Genomic DNA, 6,001 nt, shown 5'->3' on the forward strand with positions numbered 1-6,001 from the left:
CTGCCTGCTGGCCACCGCGGGCAAGGTGCTTGAGAGGATCATCCTCAACAGACTGGTGAGGTACACGGAGGGTGTACACGGTCTGGCAAGTAACCAGTTCGGCTTCCGGAAGGGCAGGTCCACGCTGGACGCAATCTCTTCTGTCATCAAGACGGCGGAGGTAGCAATCCAGCGCAAGAGAAGGGGAATACGCTACTGCGCAATCGTCACGCTCGACGTGAAGAATGCGTTCAATAGTGCCAGTTGGGAGTCCATAGCGCTCGCGCTCAGGAGCATCCATGTACCGGTGTCGCTGTACAAGATTCTGGAAAATTATTTCCAGAATCGAGTACTTGTTTACGACACGGAGGAGGGTCAGAAGTGCGTCCCAATTACCGCAGGAGTTCCGCAAGGTTCTATCCTGGGCCCGGTGTTGTGGAATGTCATGTATGACGGAGTGTTGAAACTCAAGTTCCCTGTAGGGGTTGTGATCGTCGGCTTTGCAGACGACATAACGCTGGAGGTTTACGGCGAGTCTATCGAGGAGGTCGAGTTGACGGCCGCGCACTGTATACGCAAGGTCGAGGACTGGATGCGCTCCAGGAAACTGGAGCTCGCGCATCATAAGACGGAGGTCACGGTTGTGAACAACCGTAAATCGGAGCAACAGGCGGTGGTCAGAGTCGGAGACTGCACCATCACCTCGAAGCGATCCCTGAAGCTCTTGGGGGTTATGGTGGACGACAAGCTCACGTTCGGGAGTCACGTCGACTATGCCTGTAAGAGGGCCTCATCGGCTATTGCAGCACTATCTCGTATGATGTCCAATAGCTCAGCGGTTTATGGCAGCAAGCGAAACTTCTTGCCAGCGTGGTTTCGTCCATACTTAGGTATGGTGGGCCAGTGTGGTCCAGAGCGGTAGGTACTAACAGTTACCGTGGTAAACTGGAAGGACCTACAGGCTCATGTGCCTGAGAGTTGCGAGTGCGTATCGTACGGTGTCATACGATGCAATCTGTGTCTTGTCCGGCATGATGCCTATCAGCATCGCCATCAAGGAGGACAGAGAGTGTTTCGACCAACGTGACACAAGGGGCATACGAGGTACCAGAAGGTCATTCTCGATGCTCCGCTGGCAGCGGGAGTGGTACAACTCCACAAAGGGCAGATGGACGCACCGACTCATACCGGAGATATCCGGCTGGGTCGGGAGACGACATGGTGAAGTGAACTTCCACCTGACACAAATCCTGTCAGGCCATGGTTGTTTCAGGCAATATCTGCACAGGTTCGGAGACGCGGATTCCCCCATATGTCCCGAGTGCGTGGAGGAGGAGGAGACTGCTGAGCATGTCTTCTTCGTATGCCCCCGTTTCGTAAGAGCGAGGAGCGACATGATGGCTGTGAGCGGGCCTGGCACTACTCCGGACAATCTAGTTCACAGGATGTGCGACGACCCTGACATCTGGAACGCGGTCTGTGCGGCCGCCTCTCAGATTGTCCTGGAGCTGCAACGTGTGTGGCGGGTCAACCACCAACACGCCAGTGGTAGCTAATTACCAGTCTCCAGGTAGTTAGCTAGGAGGTTATAAGAGTAAAGAGGGTGCATCACGCACAAAAGCCACTCCCCGACGTGATACTTAACAGTCGTTCCGGGAAGACCAGGGCTGGAGACTGGAGGGGTTTAGTGGGTCAGGGATCAGTAGGTGCCTGGGGGAGTGTAACTACCCCAGCATCTGTCCCCTAGTCTCATCCCCACACCCCGAGTTCTCTTCTCAGGTGTCTGTTTGCAGATTTCCCCGCCACCTTAAAAAAAAGAGGGGGGGGGGGGAATGTTCTTGCTTTTGGCAACACGCATACTCTGACAATCTATACGAGAGTTCTTTTTGAGCATCGTAGTCGCGAATAAGACCTACACACCCACAATGTTTATTGAGTTCGACACACCCATACTTAATTAATTTATACCTCGAAGATTCCTTGGTACCAATGAACTAGAAATAAATTCTAATTTATTGGCAACATATAAACCTAAGAGAAACAAAATGTCAGAAAAAGTTCTACGCGTTGCAAAAATGTACACTTTGACACACATTCCGGAAATCCGAAACATTCCCAGTGTCCCTTGGTCACGTCCAGTTCTCAGGTAACACTAGAAAACTAGGATAGTTTCCCAGTAAAATGAAACCTGTTTCGTCAAAATTGATTCATTTTTTGTGATGTTTTGGCCATTTAAATATTGACAAAAATTTGCCTGCCTCAATTATTTTGTCTACCCCCCAGATGGTATCCCTAATTATACAACCTTAAAAAAAAACTTTGGCTCGAAACTACTCCGTTGAAAGCACTTCCGGCGTAAAACCCGAAGACTTGCCAAAACAAACTATTTAACTCGTCCGGTCGTTCGAATTTTCATTAGCAGTATCGTAAGATTTGTCATTCACTGTCTCTGATTTTCACAGATTCATTTACATAGCAAAATTTTATTTGTCAAATAGCTGTCAAATTATCGATACTTAAGCCCCGGCATTATCGATTGTTATCGATATCCATTTTGGGCGATATTTCTTATCACTACATAAAACACAAAGCGCACATTACTAGTCAACTAGGTATTTTCGTAAATCATTGAATCGACCACTGATTTTCAGTAAATTAATCAATTCAATACTGGTAAATAGAATTGCTGAATGAAATCCAGAGAATTTTGGAACTGAATTACAGAAACATTTTGGTAAGAATGCTGTGAACCAGCAAGCTAGCGCTTTGCTGATATGCTTTCAGCCGAGTTTTTGGCATCCCTATACCGAGTAACAGTGAATGACAATTTGTGCCCGCTGTCAGCAGTAAGATAAAGATGTATGAAAAGAGGCGGTGATATGCTATCTCGTTTACACATATGTTGAAATGTTTGCCCTTGAAGCATGGCGCGATGCCGAAGGGGTGCTTTCAGCAGAGTATTTTGCTGAACCATGAAGAGACATTTTGATGTGAAGCGAATAAATAAGAGTTTTGACAGTATTTGCGGTTTTTCATAGTTTCTGCTGATTTTCGTCAGAGTCTCCTTAAATTTGCGCAGACTATTCCAAAATGTATGCGGATTTTTGCAGACTTTTACCAGCGCGAGCGAAATTTTTTCAAGTCACAAACAGATATTTTAAAAATTCAAGCAGATTTTTCCGTTTTTTCGAGCAGTTTCAGACATTTTACCAAAACGTCTGGCACCCCTGTTCAAAACGGTCTGGCATCTAGCAATGGGCGATCTTTGAAAAAAAAAATCGATTCTCCTGCATCGATTAATCAAAATAAATAACTTCGATTCATAAGAAAATCGAGGCTGGAAAATCGATTCAACAAAAAATCGATTTTTGTTCGGTATAAGCTTTTTACGACCTTTTTTGGTTATATTTATGGAGATTTTGTTTTGTTTGCGTTTTCTGGTGTATCAATAATGTTCAACGAGTTTTCGTTCACAACATCTACTAACGATACGGCTTTTTTAGTTTATTGCCATCTTTTTTTACCGCGTGTACTCTTTTGGCGGCTTTTTTCTTCTAAGAGTTTTCGTTGTCGCTCATCCCATAGACCATTTCACGAGACGTTTGTGAACTTGATTCATAAACGAAATTTTGACAGAAAGTTTGTAACCGCTGACATAATGCACGTGAAAGCCTCATCAACGTCAGCAGGATCCGTAACACCTGTGAGTGCGTGAAATGGTCTATTGTTTCGGATGCACTAAGAGCAATCCAAACCTGTAGAAATTGGGTTGTTTAGCTATTCACGGATTTCCGATTTTTATATATCATCCAAAAGAGTGTAACTTTCTAAGTAAAACGTGATTTTTCAAAACTTTATATCATTTTCCTTCGGTTTTTAAGAAAAAAACAAAAGCTCTAAATCGCTACAATGACAGTTGGTAGTTGGGCGATCTGTCATTGTAGCGGTTTCGAGCAAATTTCAAGCAGTTTCAAATCGTGATTTAAAAAGCGAAGGACAATGATATAATTTTTTTTAAATCACGTTTTACTTAGAAAATTCAGATCTTTCAGATGATAGAAAAAACTGATATAGCTGAACAACCCAATTCATAAAAAAAAATCGGAACATACGCAGCACAAACTCAAATAAACAAAAATGGCGAGCGCGACACCATGCAGAACAGAATGCAGCACGGCATATGCACGAACATTTAATTCATCTTTTGCAATATTTGAATTAACGAGTACCCCGCTACTCATAGTTGAAAAATAAGCGCATATGCCTTTTCTACCGAAATTAAAAAAATTGGTGCTTGATAGTAAACACCCACAACGATAGTAAACAACGTCCCTACGGAAGCCCATTTTCAAAAAGTGCACTTGCAGAGGTAGCAAATATGAAATAATGTTGGCTAATATCCAAAATGGTAAATTCAATATCCAATGCAATGCAAAATTTCAGCTCAATCGGAATTTAGGAATATTTGGTCTAAATTTCACTTTCTCGACTTCTGAATAAAAGCACAGTTTGTAATAGTTTTTGTTTGTGCCAAATGTCTTATGCCTTGTTCACACTATAGCAGATATCACGTGATATCGCGTATCTTGAAACATACATAAATCTAGTTTTCACGGAAAATTTGGAGTATGGGATTTGAAATCAAGATGAGCAATATTACATCATGTGAACGGGTTATTAGAAATACATAAAACGTCGAGGTCGGGTGTTATCCAAAAAATCGAAATTTTGCTAACTGTGAACATTGAACACTACTTCTAAATAAAACTGTCAAAGTCCATTGCCACCCCAATCTACACCAATCAGTTAGTAATGATTGTATACAATTCTGTTTATTCGCGTTGAAAGAGATTTCGGTGGCTGTTCGCACCTACGTGAACTCTCGTATGTAATTGTCAAAATGTGCGTGATGACAAAAGCAAAAATATTTCCTTCTTTCTTTTTCGCACGCAGAAATCAAACAAATAACAGTAACACCGTCAACGCCAATATATGTCAAACTTTCGAGGCGGTCTTGTGGTCGGTACTTTATATTCAGTTCGAGGTGCAAACTTATCTCGTCGTTCTTTTCATCCTCGCTAGGGATGGGCGAACGGCTCACGAGCCGTTCATATGAACCGGTTCTTAGAAAAGAGCGAAAGAACGAACAGCTCACGAAAAAGAACCACGGTTCTTTGGGCGAAGCAGAACTGTTTGATTCGCGTGAACCCGAAGTTTACCGAGACAACACGAACTGTCAACGCTCGTGAATCATTGTGAACCATGAGTCAGTTCAGAGCCGCTCTTGCAAAAGAGCCGTTTCACCCACCCCTAATCCTTGATATATTTCACAACGCATGCGTATTAGCCAAATTTCATACGGGTTTGTCTATTGATGTCGCGTTTACAAAGGCAAAAAAATGGTTACTGCGTTAAAAATACTGGAGGGACTTAATTTGGCTGCGGATTGTTCTTTTTCAGCTCGACGACAAGGTTATCCAGCTTCCCTGACCTACAGAAAACGTCAAAATGGGCAGCGTGCCCTATCCGCCATTACCGTTCGTGGGAAGCTGGATATTCTGGAACCTTGTGGGGGTGGTGACATACTCATGAAAAAAGTTGTCATAGACGTAGACAATTGTTTGAACCAGCAAAAACATTTGGAATGCGTTTTCCTCGGTTTCATGTCTATTAAACTTTAGCCCATTCTTCAACTATGGTCATCCCGGTAAAAAATTGACACATTTTTCAGATCAGTGTCCGAGTTCCGAGCACACACTTCTTCGGAGAAGAAAAAAATTTTGTATACTATCAATGAAGAAACTTTCTTCTCTTCAAAAAAAAGTGTTCTCGGAATTCGGCCGCAGATAACGTTAGCAACAATAAATGCAATCACTATTGTCTTCAATCCGTTTTGCACACATTTATTTTTCAGGCGAAAAAACAAACGATCTTGCCATCCAAAAGATCGAATCAGTAGAAGATCGCGCGCAGAGAAATCGATTCAAAAATCGATGAATCGGCCCGAAAAGATCGATTTTGC

This window comes from Wyeomyia smithii, chromosome 1, assembly GCF_029784165.1.
Source record: "Wyeomyia smithii strain HCP4-BCI-WySm-NY-G18 chromosome 1, ASM2978416v1, whole genome shotgun sequence".
In the NCBI taxonomy this organism is placed as follows: domain Eukaryota; kingdom Metazoa; phylum Arthropoda; class Insecta; order Diptera; family Culicidae; genus Wyeomyia; species Wyeomyia smithii.